This window comes from Scyliorhinus torazame, chromosome 14 (assembly GCF_047496885.1).
Source record: "Scyliorhinus torazame isolate Kashiwa2021f chromosome 14, sScyTor2.1, whole genome shotgun sequence".
Classification (NCBI taxonomy): domain Eukaryota; kingdom Metazoa; phylum Chordata; class Chondrichthyes; order Carcharhiniformes; family Scyliorhinidae; genus Scyliorhinus; species Scyliorhinus torazame.
The window spans coordinates 9973050-9998630 of NC_092720.1; the positions used below are offsets into that span (position 1 = coordinate 9973050).

General features: G+C 51.1%; 1 protein-coding gene across 1 annotated transcript in view; it reads right to left on the reverse strand.

Moving 5' to 3' along the window:
- Positions 1-9904, reverse strand: part of LOC140389515 (phospholipase D1-like) — a 241251-nt gene extending 231347 nt beyond the window's left edge. The window contains exon 1 of the mRNA XM_072473686.1: positions 9886-9904. The gene's annotated coding sequence lies outside the window, so the exon portion shown is untranslated. The remainder of the gene's footprint in view (positions 1-9885) is intronic.
- Positions 9905-25581: the final 15677 nt, after the last annotated feature.

The window sequence follows — 25581 nt, forward strand, 5'->3', positions numbered from 1 at the left end:
TACGCTGTATCTAACCCCGTGCTGTACCTGCCCTGGGAGTGTTTGATGGGGACAGAGTAGAGGGAGCTTTACTCTGTTTTTAACCCCTACTGTACCTGTCCTGGGAGTGTTTGATGGGGACAGTGCAGAGGGTGCTTTACTCTGTATCTAACCCTGTGCTGTAACTGTCCTGGGAGTGTTTGATGGGGACAGTGTCGAGGGAGCTTTACTCTGTATCTAACCCCGTGCTGTACCTGTCCTGGGAGTGTTTGATGGGGACAGTGTAGAGGGACCTTTACTCTGTATCTAACCCCATGCTGTATCTGTCCTGGGAGTGTTTGATGTGGACAGTGTCGAGGGAGCTTTACTCTGTATCTAACCCCGTGCTGTATCTGTCCTGGGAGTGTTTGATGGGAACAGAGGGAGCTTCACTCTGTATCTAACCCTGGGCTGTACTTGTCCTGGGAGTGTTTGATGGGAACAGAGGGAGCTTCACTCTGTATCTAACACCGTGCTGTACCTGTCCGGGGAGTGTTTGATGGGGAAAGTGTCGAGGGGGCTTTACGCTGTATCTAACCCAGTGCTGTACCTGCCCTGGGAGTGTTTGATGGGGACAGTGTAGAGGGAGCTTTACTCTGTATTTAACCCCGTACTGTACCTGTCCTGGGAGTGTTTGATGGGGACCGTGCAGAGGAAGCTTTACTCTGTATCTAACCCCGTGCTGTAAGTGTCCTGGGAGTGTTTGATGGGGACAGTGTAGAGGAAGCTTTACTCTGTATCTAACCCCGTGCTGTATCTGTCCTGGGAATGTTTGATGTGGACAGTGTCAAGGGAGCTTTACTCTGTATCTAACCCCGTGCTGTATCTGTCCTGGTAGTGTTTGATGGGAACAGAGGGAGCTTCACTCTGTATCTAACCCCGTGCTGTACCTGTCCTGGGAGTGTTTGATGGGAACAGAGGGAGCTTTACTCTGTATCTAACTCCATGCTGTACCTGTCCTGGGAGTGTTTAATGGGGACAGTGTCGAGGGACTTTGCTCTGTACCTAACTCCGTGCTGTACGTGTCCTGTGACTATTTGATGGGGATAGTGTCGAGGGGGCTTTACTCTGTATCTAACCCCCTGCTGCACCAGTCCTGGGAGTGTTTGATGGGGACAGTGTAGAGGGAGCTTTACTCTGTATCTAACCCCGTGCTGTACCTGTCCTGGGAGTGTTTGATGGGGACAGTGTAGAGGGAGCTTTACTCTGTATCTAACCCCGTGCTGTACCTGTCCTGGGAGTGTTTGATGGGGACAGTGTAGAGGGAGCTTTACTCTGTATCTAACCCCGTACTGTACCTGTCCTGGGAGTGTTTGATGGGGAAAGTGTCGAGGGGGCTATACGTTGTATCTAACCCCGTGCTGTACCTGCCCTGGCAGTGTTTGATGGGGACAGTGTAGAGGGAGCTTTACTCTGTATTTAACCCCGTACTGTACCTGTCCTGGGAGTGTTTGATGGGGACAGTGCAGAGGAAGCTTTACTCTGTATCTAACCCCGTGCTGTAACTGTCCTGGGAGTGTTTGATGGGGACAGTGCAGAGGAAGCTTTACTCTGTATCTAACCCCGTACTGTACCTGTCCTGGGAGTGTTTGATGGGGACAGTGCAGAGGAAGCTTTACTCTGTATCTAACCCCGTGCTGTAACTGTCCTGGGAGTGTTTGATGGGGGCAGTGTAGAGGGAGCTTTACTCTGTATCTAACCCCGTGCTGTACCTGTCCTGGGAGTGTTTGATGGGGACAGTGTAGAGGGAGCTTTACTCTGTATCTAACCCCGTGCTGTATCTGTCCTGGGAGTGTTTGATGTGGACAGTGTCGAGGGAGCTTTACTCTGTATCTAACCCCGTGCTGTATCTGTCCTGGGAGTGTTTGATGGGAACAGAGGGAGCTTCACTCTGTATCTAACCCTGGGCTGTACTTGTCCTGGGAGTGTTTGATGGGAACAGAGGGAGCTTCACTCTGTATCTAACCCCGTGCTGTATCTGTCCTGGGAGTGTTTGATGGGAACAGAGGGAGCTTTAATCTGTATCTAACCCCGGGCTGCACCTGCCTGGGAGTGTTTGATGAGGACAGTGTAGAGGGAGCTTTAGTCTGTATCTAACCCCATGCTGTATTTGTCCTGGGGGTGTTTAATGGGGACAGTGTAGAGGGAGCTTTAGTCTGTATCTAACCCCGTGCTGTACCTGTCCTGGGAGTGTTTAATGGGGACAGTGTCGAGGGACTTTGCTCTGTATCTAACTCCGTGCTGTACGTGTCCTGTGACTATTTGATGGGGATAGTGTCGAGGGGGCTTTACTCTGTATCTTACCCCGTGCTGCACCAGTCCTGGGAGTGTTTGATCGGGACAGTGAGAGGGACCTTTACTCTGTATCTAACCCCGTGCTGCACCAGTCCTGGGAGTGTTTGATGGGGACAGTGTAGAGGGAGCTTTACTCTGTATCTAACCCCGTACTGTACCTGTCCTGGGAGTGTTTGATGGGGAAAGTGACGAGGGGGCTTTACGCTGTATCTAACCCCGTGCTGCACCAGTCCTGGGAGTGTTTGACGGGGACAGTGAGATGGAGCTTTACTCTGTATCTAACCCCGTGCTGCACCAGTCCTGGGAGTGTTTGATGGGGACAGTGTAGAGGGAGCTTTACTCTGTATCTAACCCCGTGCTGTACCTGTCCTGGGAGTGTTTGATGGGGACAGTGTAGAGGGAGCTTTACTCTGTATCTAACCCCGTGCTGTACCTGTCCTGGGAGTGTTTGATGGGGACAGTGTAGAGGGTGCTTTACTCTGTATCTAACCCCGTGCTGTACCTGTCCTGGGAGTGTTTGATGGGGCAGTGTAGAGGGAGCTTTACTCTGTATCTAACCCCGTACTGTACCTGTCCTGGGAGTGTTTGATGGGGAAAGTGTCGAGGGGGCATTAAGCTGTATCTAACCCCGTGCTGTACCTGCCCTTGGAGTGTTTGATGGGGACTGTGTAGAGGGAGCTTTACTCTGTATTTAACCCCGTACTGTACCTGTCCTGGGAGAGTTTGATGGTGACAGTGCAGAGGAAGGTTTACTCTGTATCTAACCCCATGCTGTAACTGTCCTGGGAGTGTTTGATGGGGACAGTGTAGAGGGAGCTTTACTCTGTATCTAACCCCGTGCTGTACCTGTCCTGGGAGTGTTTGATGGGGACAGTGTAGAGGGAGCTTTACTCTGTATCTAACCCCGTGCTGTATCTGCCCTGGGAGTGTTTGATGTGGACAGTGTCGAGGGAGCTTTACTCTGTATCTAACCCCGTGCTGTATCTGTCCTGGGAGTGTTTGATGGGGACAGTGTAGAGGGAGCTTTACTCTGTATTTAACCCCGTACTGTACCTGTCCTGGGAGTGTTTGATGGGGACAGTGCAGAGGAAGCTTTACTCTGTATCTAACCCCGTGCTGTACCTGTCCTGGGAGTGTTTGATGGGGATAGTGTGGAGGGGGCTTTACTCTGTATCTAACCCCGTGCTGTACCTGTCCTGGATGTGTTGGTGCTGATATTTGGTGCCTGGAATATAAAATGTTCAATTCGTGAGGATTATGCAAACAGAAATGCACTAAAATAGATACAGATTTCGATGTGTTATTTATTCATTCCCCGCATTCTGGCTGAGGTCTATTAATATGCGTCATTTCAACAAATTCCAAAGCATAAATAAATTACAGGAACCACATCAGAATGGATGGATTGAAACATATTCCTGTGCAGAGTGTGGGTTCGCTAAAGTCACCGCAGCCCCATGACTCTGATTGAAGCTCAGGAGAGATGTTGGGTTGTCTTTCTCTTTCTCCCAGATTGTGGTGCAAAGCATGAGGCAGATTATAGAATGCTCCAGTCACAGCTCGCACATGTTTAACTCCAAGAATATCACATCGCAAGCCTCTTCACCAAACACATTGCAAGCAGCAACCACGACACCGATTGCACGTTCAAATTCTATTGCTCCCGTCCCCACCCCCTCCCTTATCTCTGGAATCTCCTGAAAAACAACAGCGACTTCCGCATTGTTCAACTTCCCAAGGCACTTCACAAGATCAATGATTAAACAGCGAGGTGATTATTCCATTGGTCACTCCAAGAGGCTGGTTTGAAGGAGCTTCGTGAAGGATGAGGGAATATTGGAGTGTGTAAGGCGCCAATAATTGGGGGAGAGCTGGGACCTGGGGGGGTTGTGTTTTGTTGTGCGGTTGGGGTCCTGATGGGGATTTGGGGGATTGTCCATTCTCCCAAAGTGTGCGACTCGAGTCTGTAGTTTTTGAAAACCATTGCTCCTTATCTAATGTAATGTAAATCGCTTATTGGCTTCAAATGAAGTTACTGTGAAAAGCCCCTAGTCGCCACATTCCGGCGCCTGTTCGGGGAGGCTGATACGGGAATTGAACCGTGCTGCTGGCCTGCTTTGGTCTGCTTTCAAAGCCAGCGATTTAGGCCTGTGCTAAACAGCCCCATCAATTATTGAAGCATTTGGACCCATCCACGAGCTTAGAGTTCCCCTCCTCCCAGATCTCTCTTACTTCCCTGTCATGTGATCTGACATTAATATCACATCAGCATGACCCGTATGTTTCTGACATGAAGCCTTTCCTCTGCAGGATGTGGGACCGGGGGTATTACAGAGCCAAGGAGAGGGTAAGGAGGAGAATTTGAAAATCGACGTGTTGGAGGATTTGGAGCCAATGGGAGTGCAGAGGCTGATGGGTGAATGGGGCTAAGATATGAGCTGCAGGCCTTTGAATGATTTACAGTTTATAGAAGGTAGGAGATTGGCCGGAGTGCTTTGAAATAGCGGCACTCGAAGTAACATGAAGGAAGGCCGTGTGGTTTCTCTATGACAAGCAATTTTCCCTCAACTCAACCATTAATAAAACAGAGAATCCGGTTGTGATCATATTGCTGGTAATGTGACAATGTTGCGTTTGAATTGGCTGTCACAGTTCCCACATTTGAACAGCGATGACATTTCAAAAATACTTTCTTAGCTGTAAAGTGCCTTGGGCCTTCCTGAGGTTCTGAAAGATGCTGGGCAAACGAACGTTCTGTCTTGTTGAGTGCGAAAGGTTTGACACAGATGAGACTTGACCCACTGTTGTCTCTGCTCTCCAAGAGTTACTTCCCCAAAAGGTACACGACAAACCTCTTTACCCCCATCGATTCCATGTGTCTGGACAGGTAACCTCAGCCAAGCAACAGCAGGGAGGCGTTTCCCAACCACAGTCTAAGAGCAGCAATGCAAAGAGACTTTTGAAGGTAGAGCAAGTGTTCAGCAAGTTGGTGGCATGTAGAGAGACCACGGGCCTGAGATTCCTGATGTCTGTTACCCCTTCCTCACAGCATGAGCACAGTTACCCTAACAACCTGCTCACTCTGCCCCAGCTCACAACATCGTCCCACCTCAGGAGCTGGGGATAAAAGACAAGGTGTAGCCTGAGGGGCTGGACAGGGAGGGGGAGTTAGGGTTTGTCAATTGTGAGATGTGCTCAAACGGCAGAGGGATGTTAATAATAATAATCTTTATTGTCACAAGTAGGCTTACATTAACCCTGCAATGAAGTTACTGTGAAAAGCCCCTAGTCACCACATTCCAGGTACACAGAGGGAGAATTCAGAATGTCCAATTCACCTAACAACATGTCTTTCGGGACTTGTGGGAGGAAACCGGAGCACCCGGAGGAAACTCAGGCAGACGCGGGGAGAACGTGCAGACTCCACACAGACAGTGACCCAAGCCGGGAATCAAACCCGGGACCCTGGCGCTGTGAAGCAACAGTGCTAACCACTGTGCTATCATGCAGAATCTACACAAATGATTTAGGTGAAGGGGCCAAATGTATAGTCGCTGAATTTGCTGGTGGCACAAAGACAGGTAGGAAAGTAAGTTGCGAAGAGGCCAAAAGGAGCTGGAAAAGGGATCGAGACAGGTTTCAATGAGTGGACAAAAATTTGGCAGATGAAGTATACGGTGGGAAAATGTGAACTTTCCAATTTTGGCAGGGAGAATAGATACAGCATGTTACCTAAATAGAGGAGGTTTGCACAACTCTGAAGTGCCGAGGGACCTGGTGATTAGGAAAGCAAATGGAATGTTGTCAGTTATTGCAAGCGGAAAGGTTTATAAAAAATGGGGAAGTTGCGCTACAGTTGTACAGGGCATTGATGAGACAATATCTGAAGGACTTTGCACAGTTTTAGTATCCTTAAGGACAAAGTTGCATGAGAGATAGTTCAGAGAATGTTCACTCAAATGTTGATTGCTGGGATGAGGGGGTATCTTCGGAAGAAAGGTTGGGCCTATATCCGATGGAGACGAGGAGAGTGAGATGTGATCCCATTGAAACACAAGACAGAGTAGATGCAGAAAGAATGCCTACCCCTGTGGGAGAGATCAGAACTTGGGGACACAGTTTAACAAAGAATAATACAGCACAGGAACAGGCCCTTCGGCCCTCCAAGCCTGTACCGGTCATGATGCCAACCTTTGCCAAAACCCTCAGCACTTCCTAGTGCCGTATCCCTCTATACCCGTCCTATCCATGTATTTGTCAAGATGCCTTTTGAACACCGTTAATGTATCTGCTTCGCCAACCTCCCCTAAATATTCTTAAGGCAGAGGTACACAGATTCTTGATTAACTGGGGAATCCAGGGGCACATGGGGGGGGTGGTTGCTGTTGGTACAATACTAAAGTTTCTATGGAGCACATGTGACTCCAGCCCCACTCTCACCTTGGTTTAGCTACATGTGACTCCTAACTCCTGGAAGGGATCATCAACAGTGTTATCAAGTGATACTCACTTGGCAATAACTTGTTCACTGATGTTCAGTTTGGCTTCCACCAGGATCATTCGGCTCCTGACACATTACAGCCTTAGTTCAAGCATGGACAAAAGAGGTGAGGTGAGAGTGACTGCCTCTGACACCAAGGCAGCATTTGACTGAGTATGACACCAAACACCCCTAGCAAAACTGAAATTAGTGGGAATCTGGGCAAACTCTCCGCTGGCTAGTGTCATACCCGGCACAAATGAAAATGATTGTGTGGTTGGAGGTCAATCATCTCAGCTCCAGGACATCTTTGCAGGAGACTTTTAAGGTAGTGCCCTCGGCCCAACCATCTTCAGCTGCTTCATCAATGACCTTCCATCATAAGGTCAGAAGTGGGGATGTTTGCGGATGACTGCACAATGTTCAGCACCATTCGTGACTCCTCAGATACTGAAGCAGTCCCTGTCCAAATGCGCAAGACCTGGACAATATCCAGGCTCGGGGCTGACAAGTGCAAGTTACATTCACACCACACAAGTGCCAGGCAATGACCATCTCCTACAAGAGAGAAACAAGAGAGGGGCTAGCTGATGGAGGTCTCCAAAATTATTTTTCCCCAGGGTAGAGGGGTCAATTACTAGGGGGCATAAGATTACGGTGCGAGGGGCAAGGTTTAGAGTAGATAGAACATAGAACATAGAACAATACAGCGCAGTACAGGCCCTTCGGCCCACGATGTTGCACCGAAACAAAAGCCATCTAACCTACACTATGCCACATAGTGGCTGTACAAGGAAATAGTGGATGTACAAGGAAAGTTTTTTACACAGAGGGTAGTGGGTGCCTGGAACTCGCTGCCGGAGGAGGTGGTGGAAGCAGGGACGACAGTGACGTTTAAGGGGCATCTTGACAAATACATGAATAGGATGGGAATAGAGGGATACGGAACACGGAAGTGTAGAAGATTGTAGTTCAGACGGGCAGCGTGGTCGGTGCAGGCTTGGAGGGTCGAAGGGCCTGTTCCTGTGCTCTACTTTTCTTTGTTCTTTGTTCTACCCATCACCCCCTTCACATTGAATGGCATTACCATCACTGAATCGGCTGCTATCAACATCCTGGGGGTTACCATTGATCAGAAACAGAAATGGATTATCCATATAAATACCGTGGCTACAAAATCCTAGGAATCCTGCAACCGGTAACTCACCTTCTGACTTCCCAAAATCTGGGGCGAGATTCTCCGACCCCCCGCCGGGTCGGAGAATCGCCGGGGGCTGGCGTGAATCCCGCCCCCGCCGGTTGCCGAATTCTCCGGTACCGGAGATTCGGCGGGGGGCGGGAATCGCGCCAGTTGGCGAGCCCCCCCCCCGATTCTCTGGCCCGGTTGGGCCGAAGTCCCGCTGCTAGAATGCCTGTCCCGCCGGCGTGGATTAAACCACCTTCCTTACCGGCGGGACAAGGCGGCGCGGGCGGGCTCCTGGGTCCTGGGGGGGCGCGGGTCTCCACCATGGCGGAGGCAGAAGAGACCCCCTCCCCTGCGCATGCGCGGGGATGCCGTGAGTGGCCGCTAACGCTCCCACGCATGCGCTGCCCGGCAATGTCATTTCCGCGCCAGCTGGCGGGGCACTTCCACCAGCTGGCGGGGCGGAAATGAGTCCGGCGCGGGGCTAGCCCCTCAAGGTTAGGTCTGGGCCCCCCAAGATGTGGAGGATTCCGCACTTTTGGGGTGGCGCGATGCCCGACTGATTTGCGCCGTTTTTGGCGCCAGTCGGCGGACATCGTGCCGATACCGGAGAATTTCTCCCCTGTTCACCATCTACAAGGCACAAGTCGGGAGTATAATGGAATACTTTCCACTTGCCTGGATGAGTGTAGCTACAACAACACTGAAGAAGCTTGACACTATCCACGATAACCCAGGGACGGACGTTTCATCAGGGGCTGGTTTAGCACAGGGCTAAATAGCAGGCTTTTAAAGTAGACCATGGCAGGCCAGCAGCGCGGGTTCAATACCCGTACCGGCCTCCCGAACAGGTGCTGGAATGTGGCGACTAGGGGCTTTTCACAGTAACTTCATTTGAAGCCTACTTGTGACAATAAGCGATTTTCATTTCATTTTCATTAAAGCAGCCCGCTTGATTGGCATCCCTTCCACACACATTCTCTCTCTCCACTACCAACGCACAGTAGCATACGTGTGTACCAGCTACAAGATGCATTGCAGGAACTCATCAAGGTTCCTTAGGCAGCACCTTCCAAACTCACGACCGCTACCATCTAGAAGGACAAGAGCAGCAAACACCTGGGAATCCCACCACCTGGAGGTTCCCCTCCAAGTCACTCACCACCCTGACTTGGAAATACATCGCTGTTCCTTCAGTGTCACTGGGGCAACATCCTGGAACTCCCTCCCTAACAGCACAGTGGGTATACCCACACCACATGGACTGCAGCTCACCACCACCTTCTCAAGGGCAATTAGGGACGGCCAGCAACACCCACATCCAATTACGGGATTTGTTATGACTCCAAGAGGGCATTAGAAGAAACCTCTAGATGTTTGACCAATCGGAATTGATAACTTTATCCCCGCATTGGAGGGAATGATGAACATTAAATGCCACCTTGGTAACATTATTCCTCCATCAAAAACAAATAATCATCATCAGATCATTCACCCGAGACAAAAACATTCCATTAACACGGTGTTACCCTGAGAATGCATAGAATCATTGAATGATACAGCATAGATCGAGGCCACTTGGCACCGTGCTTGTGCTAGCTCTTTCACAGAGCTATGCAATTAATTCCCCTCCCCCTATTCATTCGGCAAAGACCTGCAAATACTTTCTTTCAAGAATTTATCCAATTACCTTTTGAATCTGCTTCCACCGCTCTTTCGGGCAGCGCCTTCCAGATCATAACGGTTGGATTGCCTCATGTCGTCTCGGGTTCTTCAACTCAGTGTGGAAATTAAAATTAAAAATGTGTGTGTTTTTGTGCCGTTTTATGTAGGTTTGATAGGATCTACTTGTTAGATAGCTACACTGTCTGAGCATGCCCAAGAAAGCAATAATTCACATTGTACATACCTCCACATGCATCAGCTGTATCCCAGTAATTCCAAAGAGGTTTGGGAAGGGGTCAATTTAGCGGCGCAAGGTATGAAAGAAGCAAACGTTACTTGCCACGGCAGCCAGTGAGCAAGTGAGTGAGCTGCTACTGAAATAATCAGCAGCTCGTGGTTTGATTGAGTGGGAGATAGAGGCTTGTGAAAGCAGAGTTGAGGAAGTTTCACAGCGACGCAGCATGAGGGATGGTGGAGCTAGCCATTACGGTGGAGAATTTCAGAGTCCAGCTTCAACCTCCCGCTTGCTCAAGATTTGCAAACCTTTATCCGTTTGTCAGCCAGGAGGCAGGGGGAGCTTGTTCATAGTGACACTCCTTCCTGATTGACAATCTGCACAAGATCAGGGTGGGGCTCAGTGATGACAGAGGGCAGCTAAAACATCAGTGACTTTGCCTGTAGTCAACACCTTGCTCAGTGTGGTGGTATGTATTAGGGGTAATGTGGTACCTGTGAAGCCGAGAGGCTATTGGCTGACAGGTCCCGGGTCCTGGTTGGATCTGCCGACTTCTGGCTCCGCCCTGAAGGCGGAGTATAAGAGCTCGAGCTTCTCCCCGCAGCCCCATTCTGTTGCTGAGCTGCTGGGGACAAGTCTCGCTTAATAAAGCCTAGATAGACTTCATCGCTTCTCGTCTCGCGTAAGTCATTGTGCGCTACACTCAGTCTGACTCAGCTTTTACATTTAAGCCAACCCGCCCATTGGGGAAACCGAAATGGAATCCGGGGCGAATGTCATGGAGGTTAATTTTACTCCGTCTGGTTTTATTACAGCCGGTCTAACAAGCCACTCAGTTCAAAGACGATTCGGGAAGGCCAACAAATAGGGGGGGGAATGGTGGCGCAGTGGTTAGTACTGCTGCCTCACGGCACCGAGGACCCAGGTTCGATCCCGGCTCTGGGTCACTGTCTGTGAGGAGTTTGCACATTCTCACGTGTCTGCGTGGGTCTCACCCCCACAACACAAAGATGTGCAGCGTAGGTGGATTGGTCACGCTAAATTGCCCCTTAATTGGAAAAAATGAATTGGGTACTCTAAATTTATTTTTTTTAAACTCGAAATAGCACAAATTCTTGGAAAAGCCCCATTGAATTGGAATATAGTGACTGGAATGAAGCAGGAAAAGGGAGAGGATGTCGATCAATGTAGCAATTGGAGGTTTGGGGCAGATTATAACGATGGGGGTTTTGGCACAGTGCCGAGCAGAGATGATGTTGTTTATCCTGTTGTATACAGGCGGCCATTGCCTCGCCCCACCAGGGAAGATGGGCCAGCAGGGCAGGAAATCACATGGCGAAAACAAAGACAAAGATGTTGGTGGTGGATGTTACAAATGAAATTAAATGAAAATCGCTTATTGTCACAAGTAGGCTTCAAATGAAGCTACTCTGAAAAGCTCCTAGTCGCCACATTCCGGCGCCTGTTCGGGGAGGCTGGTGCGGGAATTAAACAGCTGAATTACAAGCCAGCTGTTTAGCCCGCTGTGCAAAGCCAGCCCCTCAACTGAGCCAATCCCCAACTGAGACAGCGGCCAGTGCGACAGCCGTCCCGAAACCTCAGGTGTGCTTTCGTTGTAAAAACCCCAGACCTACGAAAATGAGCGCAACGCCCCAGGACAAGACAAGCGCCGACAATGGCGCAATTGCCATAGGCCGGGCCATCCAGAAAAGGCAAAAGGTGGAGGAGCCAAGGGGAGGGCACCCTGACGAAACAAGGCAACACAAAATCCCACCAGTGTCTCAGCCAATCTGACGGACATGCCAAACTCCTCACTGATCAGTATCTTGGAGAACCCGACCAAGGTAAAGACCAATCAGTAGAGTCTCGAGGAAGGAACCAATCCTCGCATGCGTTGTTAGGGGGCCGGCAATGTGATATGTTAGTAGGCACGGGGGCATCGGAATCCATTCGGCCCATCGAGTCCACTCCACCATTCAATCATGGCTGATTTCAACTCCATTTACCCGCTCTCTCTCCATAGCCCTTAATTCCTCGAGAAATCAAGAATTTATCAGTTTCTGTCTTAAAGACACTCAACGTCCCGGCCTCCACCGCCCTCTGTGACAATGAATTCCACAGACCCACCACTCTCTGGCTGAAGAAATTTCTCCTCATCTCTGTTCTAAAGTGACCCCCTTTTATTCTAAGGCTGTGCCCCCGGGTCCTAGTCTCCCCTGCTAATGGAAACAACTTCCCTACGTCCACCCTATCTAAGCCATTCATTATCTTGTAAGTTTCTATTAGATCTCCCCTCAACCTCCTAAACTCCAATGAATATAATCCCAGGACCCTCAGATGGTCATCGAACATTTGTGGGATCATCCGTGTGAATCTCCGCTGGACCCGCTCCAGTGCCAGTATGTCCTTCCTGAGGTGTGGGGCCCAAAATTGCTCACAGTATTCTAAAGGGGGCCTAACTAATGCTTTATAAAGCTTCAGAAGTACATCCCTGCTTTTATATTCCAAGCCTCTTGAGATAAATGACAAGCCTCTTGAGATAACTGAGTCAGATTTGCCGTAGTCCGGGCATTCTATAACAATTAACGGAAGGGGGGTGGGGGGGAAGGTGTTGGGGGGTGGGGGGTGGGGGGGGGGGGGGGGGTGAATGGGTGGCAGCATACAAAAGCCAAACCCAGGTGTTAGAAATAAAAGGGATGTTAATCCCAGGCCAATTTGGGGAGTGTGACAGCCATAGAGGTACAATACTGGGGATGGGCACACCGTTGTTCAGTTCTTAACTTCCACCTGATTCACAGGATTAGACGGAAGTACAGCTCAGAAGCAGGCCATTCAGCCCGACCGGAAGATGCTGGTCTTCATGATCCATCAGAACATCCAAAAGACGACGCAGAATCTGCAGAATTCCCTCAGTGCTGCTCTTGGATGTTGTGGGAATGGGATTTGAACCCATGAATCTTCTGACTGAGAGGTCACTCATCGAGCCCACGGCTGGAACCAGGTGAAAGTTCAGAGTCTGAACCCACCGTTCAAACTCCAGCTCCAGGTGGGCAACCTTTCGCAAGCAGCAACGGATATGCAGCCCGTAAACCTGTCAGTGGCGTCGCTGAAACAAAGTTGGTGTTGTCAAAGTTCTCATTGATAGGTGCAGGACATTGTTAAAAATAAACAATACGGGGAAATCCTTTTTGGAGTGTTTCAATCAGCAAGATTTCAGTGACAAAGCTCAGCATCGCGGTCCCATTGCTTTCCCCTTTTGCCTTGCACCGTGAAATCATTTAATCTCTCCTTCCTTCCGGCTTATCACAGACCTTGTCCCTTCTCCCCACCCTGCCTCCGCTCTCACTCTCTCGAGTGTTGGGTGGGGTTACTGGGTTATGGGGATAGGGTGAAGGTGTGGACCTTGAGTAGGGTGCTCTTTGCAAGAGCCGGTGCAGACTCGATGGGCCGAATGGCCTCCTTCTGCACTGTAAATTCTATGAAACCTGTCACAATTCCTCTCGGTTCGAATGTTTATCATCACCAACCTGAACTTGGGCGGGGTTCTCCGTTTGAGAGGCTAAGTGTTGACATCGGGGCTGAATGGGGGGGGGGTTCCTCGCTCCCGAAGGGGGTGCGACTGACATGCTCATGGGCCAGCGTGCGATTCGCTGCGTTCGGGATTGGCCCGACAAGCTGGGGCTGTGTATAAACACTCCGCTCCCCACATACTCTCATTTCAGCCAAGAAGGTGCCATCCCGGAGAACGGACCCGAGATTCTCGGATGCAGAGCTGGAGATACCGCTGGATGCTCTGGAAGAAAGGCGGGACACCCTGTTCCCCGGGGTGGGAAGGTGGCTGCCACCCGCCGATGTCAACCGCCAATGTCAACCGGGCCTTACCGGAGGTGGCAGAGGCCGTGAGGGCCGTGGGCCCCACCCCCAGGACCGGGTAGCAGTGCCGAAAGAAGCACAACATCCCCAGGGTGGCCTGGGTGAGTCACCAGCAGCACGCCCCCAGCCCCACAGGGCACAGTTATTGTACAGAACACTGTCACAAGCAAACACCTGCTCACGGACGCTTCGACCTGCCTCAGGCCTCTATCTGAAGGGTGTGATGGATGGGCTGGGCTGGGTGTGGAGTGTGTGCCGGGTGGGGGAGGGGACAAGGAGCAGGGATTGGGGGTGCAGGGAGGGGGGGGGGGGGGTCCGGTAGGCCGGTGATGTGGATTTTGGAGGAGTGGCCCCCAGGTCAGTTGGGAGTATCCCTGGATGTGGAGGTCCTGGGGTGGGTGGGTGGAGGTCCTGGGGTGGGGGGGGGGAGTGCAGGCAGGGGGTTGAGGGTAGGGGGCGAGGGGATGGGTGGCCATGCCCAGGGGTGATATTTGGGGGTGGAACGGACAGCTGGTCTGCTGGAGGCTAGGCCGCATAGTCAGCGAAGCTGGAGGCGATTCTGTTGCCCCGTGCGCGGCGGCCCAGGAGCCCCTGCCATGCGGCCTCCTGTGCATGCTCGGGGCCCCATGCCCTGTCCATCCTCCGCATTGGACCAGATCTGACATTCCTCCAGCTCCTCCTGCAGCACGTCACGCGCCTGCTGCGCGATGTTGTGGAGGACTCAGCAGGCCACCACGATGTGGGAGACCCTCCTGGGCCTACACTGGAGGGCGGCCCCACCAGGGCGGTCCAGGCACCTGAACCGCACCTTCAGGACGTTGGTGCACTGCCCGGTGATGTCCCTGGTTGCTTCATGGGCGACATTGTATTGGGTCTCCACTTGGGTCTGTGGCCTCCAGATGGGTCAGTAGCCACGACCGCAGCGGTAACCCCTGTCGCCCAAGAGCCAATCCCTCACCCAGGGGAGTGCCTCAAAGGTGTTGAGCACCGACCTGTGCGCCAGGACGAATGCATCGCTGCATCGACGCAGACGTGGCAATGGGCAGCCGGTGGTCACATTCATTGAGTGGAAGCCCTTCCGGTTGCTGAATGGCTCCCCCTCATGCACGGGTCCTTGTAGAAGGTTCTCTGTCCCATCAATCACCCCCTGGACCTGGACCTACCTAGGGCATGCCTGCGATGATGGCGAATCCCGCTGCCCGGGCAATGGTCGGCTCTGCCCACATTGAAGTTGATACGTTGAGCCACCCGGACATCTAGGGCAGCCACCGCGGCTCAGATGTCCCTGTGTCTGCAACATCCCCAACAGGTTCCCACTCGGCGTCTGGAAGGACCTTGTGGCATAAAGGTTCAGGGTGCCCGTCACCTTGATGGCCACTGAGGGTGGGTGTCCTTCCCCCATGGTCTCCCTGCTGAGCCGCACTGATCGGCGACATGCTTGAAGGACAGACACTGCTGATATACACGAGACCTGATGAAGCACCTCCTTCCCACCTCCGCCGCGGCCTGTTGGACGGCCGGCTCTCCAGCCTCAGCGGCTGGCCCCTGCTCCTCTGAGGCAGGCTCCTGGTCTGCAGTGCCCTCCCTGAGCAGCCCCTCCTCGTGCAGCCTCAGTGCGTTCGCAAGGGCTGCTGGGGCCAGGCAGATGCCAACCATTCCTGATTGGACTCCGAACTCCATTGTCTGCAGGGGGGGTAAAGGGCAGACATGTTTGCATGGTGAGGGCTCCTGTGCCTATCCACGTCCAATGGGCTACACGATGGCCCCGGCCTGCACTGCAGACCGCGCCCACCCCCCGCATGTTCCCTTCCCAATCCCAACCCCACCCCAGGCGGTTCCCTCTGACACTCTCCCTTCCACACCACGCCTTGGCCCCATCAGTGCCTGGCACCGGGAGACCTCTAGCACTGCCACCATCCCCCCCCCAACCGGCAGGGGTACCAGTGGCTGGCACTACCCATGCCAGTGATACGCTCTGCGACCCCTATACTGCGTACTCCTGTGGGCCGTACCATGGGTTGCATCCTTGGGTGGGCCATGTGATACCCCATCAGCAGAGTGGCTCGTGGCTGTGGGGCTGGGTGGGGGGCACCGGATGCCACCAACCAGCACCATGCCTGGTGGCATGCGTGTGGGCAGGACCCCGGATGGGGCTGGGCAAGGGGTGTGAGCATCTGTTGGGTCCGCAGCTGTAATATGTCGTGGGTCCTGTGTGCGGCGCACAGGTTGTGCCTACCTGTCCAGGGGCAGGATGGATGGAGCGGGGTCGCACTGGGCTGCCGGGGCTTGGTGACAGCCGGTGGTCCTGTGGGGTCCCGTTGATGGGTCAGCTGGGGTCTGAGGGCTCCTGGGGGGTGGCCTGTGGGGGTGGGTCGCTCTGCACATTTACGGGTCACAATGGCAGTCGGTGATGGGCACAGCCAAACGGCTGGCCTGCAGGCCCCGGCAATGGCGGTCCGTGCCTGGCCAACCCGGTCCGGGAGGGACACCCCAAAGCCATGGCCCATCTCCCAGTCACTCCCTGCTCCCCCCCCCCCCCCCCGCCTCTCGGCCTGGCAGACGCTTCCCCAGCGACACAACTGGCAGCCGACCGCTACACCTATGGAGCCTTTTCCTACCTCCTCCCTCTCCCTCAGCCGCCCCGGCGTCGGTCCCCGTTTTTAAACACCACAGGTGAACCGCAGCGGCGTCACTTCGGCCTGGTGGAGGCGGAGCGTCGCGGGAGGCCGGAGGCTGTCGGGTCGGCCCGTTAAGGATCTGTTAACGAGTGCTACTGTGCGTTTGGCAGTCGCACGGTGGCACAGGGTGGGGAGCTCATTCACACCGCCTTCGAGGCAGCGGAGCATGGCGCTCCGATGGGCGCACAGTGCCAACCTCGATTTTCACTCAACTCAGGAAAGAGGCTGGAGCCAACGATGGGAGGAATGGAAAATGGAGAAGTGTGTTGGAGAGAGGTGTGGCTCCGAGAGGTGGGGGGGGACTGGAACAGACAATGAGCTATTTTACACACAATGGCATTGCATAGCAGGAAAACAGGTTTGATTTATCTCGACTCCATTCCTCCTTCACAATCCAAATGATATCACAACTCAGCAGCTCCCTTCACTTACACTGCCACGATGTGGAGATGCCGGCGTTGGACTGGGGTGGGCACAGTACAAAGTCTTACAAAACCAGGTTAAAGTCCAACAGGTTTATTTCAAACACTAGCTTTCGGAGCGCTGCTCCTTCCTCAGGTGAATGAGGCTCTGAAAGTTAGTGATTCGAAACAAACCTGTTGGACTTTAACCTGGTGTTGTAAGACTTCTTACTGTGCTCACCCCAGTCCAACGCCGGCATCTCCACATAATAACACGTGGGCAGCAGCCATGTGGGGCAGGGGTGGGGTTGTGTTGGGACAAACCAGAGGAATTAAATACTGAAAGCAAAAGGGAAAATCAAGATGGAGGAGAAAGTTCATAGTCTAAAATTGTTCACCTCAATGTTTTGTCCGGAAGGCTATATATGGACTCGAAACATTAACATTGTTTCTCTCTCCACAGACGCTGCCAGATCTGCTGAGTTTATCCAGCATTTTCTATTTTTTATCAGATTTCCAGCGTGCTTTTATTTTATAATGATGTTGGGTTGAGGGATAATTTTGTTTTCTGGGCCTTGGCGAGGAAACCCTCCTACTGAGGTGCGATCTCTGGACCCCCCCCCCCCCCCCCCCCCCCCCCCCCCTCACGGCCTCCAGTGGGGTTGAGGGATAATTATTAACCTGGACAGTAAGAAGTCTTACAACACCAGGTTAAAGTCCAACAGGTTTGTTTCGATGTCACTAGCTTTCGGAGCGGTGGGTGGTGTTCTCACGTGTAATGGTGGTATCCATGTCGATGATCTGGCACTTCTTGCAGAGATTGCCATGACAGGGTTGTGTGGTGTCGTGGTCACTGTTCTGAAGGCTGGGTAGTTTGCTGCAAACAATGGTTTGTTTGAGGTTGCGCGGTTGTTTGAAGGCTAGTGGGGGTGTGGGGATGACCTTGGCAAGATGTTCATCGTCATCAATGACGTGTTGAAGGCTGTGAAGAAGATGACGTAGTTTCTCCGCTCCGGGGAAGTACTGGACGACGAAGGGTACTCTGTCGGTTGTGTCCCATGTTTGTCTTCTGAGGAGGTCGGTGCAGACGTGAGAACACCACCCACCAGGTACGCGGTACATACTCGTGCGACTCAGCCAACGTTGTCTACCTCATACGCTGCAGGAAAGGATGTCCCGAAGCGTGGTACATTGGCGAGACCATGCAGACGCTGCGACAACGAATGAACGGACATCGTGCGACAATCGCCAGGCAGGAATGTTCCCTTCCAGTCGGGGACCACTTCAGCAGTCAAGGGCATTCAGCCTCTGATCTCCGGGTAAGCGTTCTCCAAGGCGGCCTTCAGGACCCGCGACAACGCAGAATCGCCGAGCAGAAGCTTATAGCCAAGTTCCGCACACATGAGTGCGGCCTCAACCGGGACCTGGGGTTCATGTCACATTACATTCATCCCCCACCATCTGGCCTGCGAAATCCTACCAACTGTCCTGGCTTGACACAATTCACACCTCTTTAACCTGGGGTTACCCCATTTCTGGATCTGTAAAGATTTAATCACCTGCTAATGGTCGCATTCCAAGCATTGTTTGGCATCTTTGAATTTGTCTATATATGTGTTTCTGGAACATACCTCTTCATTCACCTGAGGAAGGAGCAGCGCTCCAAAAGCTAGTGACATCGAAACAAACCTGTTGGACTTTAACCTGGTGTTGTAAGACTTCGTACTGTGCTCACCCCAGTCCAACGCCGGCATCTCCACATCATATTAACCTGGAGGCAGAACTCTTCTGCTTTCCTCCAAGGTATTGGCCATGGGATGAAAGGAGGAATTTGGAGAATTGAAATAGCCAGGGGTCACTCAGGGGGCACTCAGGCGGCACTCTCCCATTGGGTAAGCGCCTCCTTAATGAAAGCAGCTTCGAAGGTTTAGCCAGCAATCTCATTCTCACCCAGGGCCAGAAAGCACCTGAAATCACAGAAAGACACCTTTGATGTATGAGGAACTCACCACAGTCGGAGCTGGCTCAGTTTCCCGGACATTGTGTTCACAGAACAGCCTTTGTAAAATTAAGGAAGAAATACAATTATCAGAAGCAAAGTCCAATCGAGGTCTGTACGCAAAGCTGTCTGTCAAAGTGGAAAATCTAGTTTAACTAGTCTTTAAACTGGCCTTTAAACCTTCTTACAATAGTACGAAGTCTTACAACACCAGGTTAAAGTCCAACGGGTTTGTTTCGATGTCACTAGCTTTCGGAGCGCTGCTCCTTCCTCAGGTGAATGCAGAGGTCTGTTCCAGAAACACATATATAGACAAATTCAAAGATGCCAAACAATGCTAGGAATGCGAGCATTAGCAGGTGATTAAATCTTTACAGATCCAGAAATGGGTTAACCCCAGGTTAAAGAGGTGTGAATTGTATCAAGCCAGGACAGTTGGTAGGATTTCGCAGGCCAGGTGGTGGGGGATGAATGTAATGCGACATGAATCCCAGGTCTCGGTTGAGGCCGCACTCATGTGTGCGGAACTTGGCTATAAGTTTCTGCTCGGTAATTCTGCGTTGTCGCGGGTCCTGAAGGCCGCCTTGGAGAACGCTTACCCGGAGATCAGAGGCTGAATGCCCTTGACTGCTGAAGTGTTCCCCGGCTGGAAGGGAACATTCCTGCCTGGTGATTGTCGCCCGATGTCCGTTCATTCGTTGTCGCAGCGTCTGCATGGTCTCGCCAATGTACCACGCTTCGGGACATCCTTTCCTGCAGCGTATGAGGTAGACAACATTGGCCGAGTCGCACGAGTATGTACCGCGTACCTGGTGGGTGGTGTTCTCACGTGTAATAGTGGTATCCATGTCGATGATCTGGCACGTCTTGCAGAGATTGCCATGGCAGGGTTGTGTGGTGTCGTGGTCACTGTTCTGAAGACTGGGTAATTTGCTGCAAACAATGGTTCGTTTGAGGTTGCGCGGTTGTTATAATAGTTGAGTACTCGTTAAGTGTGAGAAGCCATCATAAGCAACCCCCAGACAATAAGAGCACCAAGTGATGAGAGACAATTGAACCCTTGGAGTCCAGGTATCAATCTCATGAATCTACATTGCACTCCCTCCGAGGCCAATCGCCCCTTCCTAGTGTGTGGTGCCCAGAGCTGCTCCCGGTCACTCCAGGTGTGGTCGAACGGGGCATTGTGTTGCTGACGTACGGCTGCTAACTCTGTATTCTAATCCTGACCATTGGAGACCCAAGGTGTACGTCAGACTCCCGCAGGCTTCTAGATGTACTGACCTCCATAGGAACAGCCTGGGAAGTATGAACTTCCGGAAGACAATTCACCGACATCCCGGGACCCTTTGCGAATGTCTCCAGCTCGGAGCCAGAGGCTGCAATTGTCCACTCATCGGGATTGGGTACTCTAAATTTTTTTTAAAACCTGTCTCCACCACACTCTCAGACAGTACATTCCCCAGATCCTAACCGCTCGCTGTGTGAATCTGCCTCCACCACACTCTCAGACAGTACATTCCAGACCCTCACCACTCGCTGTGTGAATCTGTCTCTCTCACTCTCAGACAGAACATTCCGGATCCTAACCAGTCACTGTGTGAATCTGCCTCCACCACACTTTCAGACAGTACATTCCAGATCCTAACCACTCGCTGTGTGAATCTGCCTCCACCACACTCTCAGACAGTACATTCCAGATCCTAACCACTCACTGTGTGAATCTGTCTCCACCACACTCTCAGACAGTACATTCCAGATCCTAACCACTCGCTGTGTGAATCTGTCTCTCTCACTCTCAGACAGAACATTCCGGATCCTAACCACTCGCTGTGTGAATCTGCCTCCACCACACTCTCAGACAGTACATTCCAGACCCTCACCACTCGCTGTGTCAATCTGCCTCCACCACACTCTCAAACAGTGCATTCCGTATCCTAACCACTCACTGTGTGAATCTGTCTCCACCACACTCTCAGACAGTGCATTCCGGATCTTAACCACTCACTGTGTGAATCTGTCTCCACCACACTCTCAAACAGTGCATTCCGGATCCTAACCACTCACTGTGTGAATCTGTCTCCACCACACTCTCAGACAGTACATTCCAGATCCTAACCACTCGCTGTGTGAATCTGCCTCCACCACACTCTCAGACAGTACATTCCAGACCCTAACCACTCGCTGTGTGAATCTGCCTCCACCACACTCACAGACAGTGCATTCCAGATCCTAACCACTCGTTGTGTGAATCTGTCTCCACCACACGCTTAGACGGTACATTCCAGATCCTAACCACTCGCTGTGTAAATCTGCCTCCACCACACTCTCAGACAGTGCATTCCAGATCCTAACCACTCACTGTGTGAATCTGCCTCCACCACACTCTCAAACAGTGCATTCCAGATCCTAACCACTCGCTGTGTGAATCAGTCTCCACCACACTTTCAGACAGTGCATTCCAGATCCTAGCCAGTCACTGTGCGAATCTGTCTACACCACACTCTCAGACAGTACATTCCGGATCCTAACCACTCGCTGTGTGAATCTGTCTCCACCATACTCTCAGACAGTACATTCCAGATCCTAACCACTCACCATGTAAACCTGTCTCGAGGGCAGCAAGGTGGTGCAGCGCTTAGCACTGCTGCCTCATGGCGCCGAGATCCCAGGTTCGAATCCCGGCCCTGGGTCACTGTCCGTGTGGAGTTTGCACATTCTCCCCGTGTCTGCGTGGGTTTCACCCTCACAACCCAAAGATGTGCAGTGTAGGTGGATTGGCCATGCTAAATTGCCCCTTAAAGTCCAGAAGGACGTGCTTGTTAGGTGAATTGGACATTCTGAATTCTCCCTCTGTGTACCCAAACAGGTGCCGGAATGTGGTGACTAGGGTCTTTTCACAGTAACTTCGTTTCACAGTAACTACTTGTGACAATAATAAAGATAATGATGATGATAAGTCCCTTAATTGGAAAAAAATGAATTGGGTGCTCTAAATTTTAAGAAAACTGTCTCCACCACACTCTCAGACAGTACATTCCAGATCCTAACCACTCGCTGTGCTAATCTGCCTCCACCACACTCTCAGACAGAACATTCCAGATCCTAACCACTCACTGTGTGAATCTGTCTCCACCATACTCTCAGACAGTACATTCCAGATCCTAACCACTCGCTGTGTCAATCTGCCTCCACCACACTCTCAAACAGTGCATTCCGGATCCTAACCACTTGCTGTGTGAATCTGCCTCCACCACACTCTCAGACAGAACATTCCAGATCCTAACCACTCGCTGTGTGAATCTGCCTCCACCACACTCTCAAACAGTGCATTCCAGATCCTAACCACTCACTGTGTGAATCTGCCTCCTCCACACTCTCAAACAGTGCATTCCGGATCCTAACCACTCACTGTGTGAATCTGCCTCCACCACACTCTCAAACAGTGCATTCCAGATCCTAACCACTCACTGTGTGAATCTGCCTCCTCCACACTCCCAAACAGTGCATTCCAGATCCTAACCACTCACTGTGTGAATCTGCCTCCACCACACTCTCAGACAGTACATTCCAGATCCTAACCACTCGCTGTGCTAATCTGCCTCCACCACACTCTCAGACAGAACATTCCAGATCCTAACCACTCACTGTGTGAATCTGTCTCCACCATACTCTCAGACAGTACATTCCAGATCCTAACCACTCGCTGTGTCAATCTGCCTCCACCACACTCTCAAACAGTGCATTCCGGATCCTAACCACTTGCTGTGTGAATCTGCCTCCACCACACTCTCAGACAGAACATTCCAGATCCTAACCACTCGCTGTGTGAATCTGCCTCCACCACACTCTCAAACAGTGCATTCCAGATCCTAACCACTCACTGTGTGAATCTGCCTCCTCCACACTCTCAAACAGTGCATTCCGGATCCTAACCACTCACTGTGTGAATCTGCCTCCACCACACTCTCAAACAGTGCATTCCAGATCCTAACCACTCACTGTGTGAATCTGCCTCCTCCACACTCCCAAACAGTGCATTCCAGATCCTAACCACTCACTGTGTGAATCTGCCTCCACCACACTCACAGACAGAACATTCCAGATCCTAGCCACTCACTGTGTGAATCTGTCTCCTCCACACTCACAGACAGTACGTTCCAGACCCTTCATAGTTTTGAACATCTCCACTAAATTTCCTCTCAACCTTCTCTTCTCGAAGAAAAACAGTCCCAACTTCTTCAATCGAGCTCCATAACTAAAGTTCTTTTTCACTGGAACCATTCTCATGAATCTTTTTCAGACTCTCTCCAGCACCTTCACATCCTTCCTGAACTGTGGTGCCTGGAATTGGACACAATACTCCAGCTGAGGCCCAACTAGTGACTTATACAAGTTTAACATAACCTCCTTGCCAACTGCCCTCTCCACCTGTTCTGCCACCCCCAATGACCTATGCACATAAACACCCAGGTCCCTCTGCCTCTTTAGATTTGTATTTGATCAATTTAGAGTAGACAATTCTTTTTTTCCAATTTAGCATGGCCAATTCATCTACCCTGCACATCTTTTTGGGTTGTGGGGGTGAAACCCACGCAGACACAGGGAGAATGCGCAAACTCCACGTTTACAGTGACTCGGGGCCGGGGTCAAACCCGGGTCCTCAGCGCAATGAAAAGGCAGTGCTAGCCACTGCGCGACCGTGCCACCAACCAGACTTGTACCTTTTATCTTTTCGTGACCCTCCATGTTCTTCCGACCGAAATGAATCACTTGCCATTTCCCTGCATTGATCTTCATCCCTCACCTGTCTACCATTCCGGCAACTTCTCTACATCCTTTTGAAGTTCTAAGGAACCTCCTCAGAGTTGACAATGCTTCCAAGTTTTGTGCCATCTGCAAATTCTGAAATTGTGTCCTGGGCGCCATGGACAAGGTCATTAATATAGATCAGGAAAAGCAAGGATCCCGAGACTGACCTCTGGGGAATACCGCCACAACCCTCCCTCTAGACTGAAAAACATTTATTCAGTATTATTCTGTTTCCTGTCGCTCAGCCAGTTCCATATCCATGTTGCCAAAGTCCTTTTATTCCATGTGCAATAGCTTTACTCATAGTCTGTGTTAAATAACTTCGAATGCATCTCATCCAGTCCAGGGCCTGATCAGCTTTAAGTACAGCCAACCTATCCAATATCTTCTCTTTTATCAATTTTAAACCTTTCTAGTGTCTGAATTCCCTCCTCTTTCACCATGGCCTGTGCAGCAGATAGCTTGTCCCTTGGTAAAGTCAGATGCAAGTATTAATTTCATATCTCAGCTATGCCCCCTACCTCATGTGCAGGTCCCCTTGCCTAATTGCCCCCACTCCTCCTTTTACTATTTACAGAAGAAGTTGGGATTTCCTTTCATGTTGGCTGCCAAACACTTCTCATACTCTCTCTTTGTTTCTCTCATTTGATTAATTGATTGATTGATATTTATTGTCACGTGAAAAGTATTTTTCTGCTGCCAAGGGAATGTACACAGTACATACATAGTAAACAAAAAGAATAGTCAACAAAATACATCGACAAATAAGTAATTGGTTATAGTGCGGAACAAGGGGCCAAACAAAGCAAATTGGGGAGCAAGAGCTGCATAGGGCGTCGTGAATAGTGTTCTTACAGGGAACAGATCGGTCCGAGGGGGAGTCGTTGAGGAGTCTAGTAGCTGTGGGGAAGAAGCTGTTCCTATGTCTGGATGTGCGGGTCTTCAGGATTCTGTACCTCCTGCCTGATGGAAGGGTCTGGAAGAGGGCAAAGCCTGGGTGGGAGGGATCTCTGATAATGCTGTCTGCCTTCCTGAGGCAGCGGGAGGTCTAGACAGAGTCAATGGAAGGATGTCAAACTTATGTGGTGCGTTGGGCTGAGTTCACCACACTCTGCAATTGTATTTTCGACCTGACACCTGTCATAAGCAAACATCTTTTCCTCATCTTAATTCCTATTTATTTTCTCATCCGAGGAGCAGAGGATTTGTTTTTCCTACTTTTCCCTTTCGAGGGAATGTGCCTTGACTGTGCCCAAATCATCTCTTCTTTTTAGGCAACCCATTGTTCAGCTAATATTTTTCCTGACAACATTTGATTTACAATTTATTCAGCCCATTATTAAGATCCATTCTTACCCCCATTGAGGCTGGCTTTCCCCGCAATAATTATTCTTCCTCTGGATTGTTCCTTTTCCACAAGCAACCTAAACCTTACAACACAATGATCACTGTCCCCTAAATGTTCTCCTGTCACTAGATCCACTTGGTCCATCCCAGTCCCCAAAACCAGATCCAGCAGCTCGCTGGACTGGAAACATAACTGCAGCAGAAAAGTCTCTTGAGCAGACTCCAGAAACTCTCGCTCTTCTCTGCCCTTCACACAACTAATCTCCCAATCTATATTTGGGTAACTAATGCCATCCATTATAACTACTTCAGAATTTTTGCTCCTCCCTGTAATTTCCTTGCACATTTGTTCTTCGACATCCTTCCCACTAGTTGGGGGCTTGTAAACCACACCGACCAGTGTAATTGCACCTTTCCTGTTCCTGAGTTCTAGCCCAAAACATTCTGTAATTGGCTCCCCCTGTGACATCCTCGTTCTCCAGCACTGCTATGTCCTTTAATCAACACCAGCAGCCCTTCTCCTTTCCTATCTCTCACTTTGTATCCAGATATTTATGAAGGACTTTAGCAAGGGAGATGGCGGCGCAGTGGTATTATC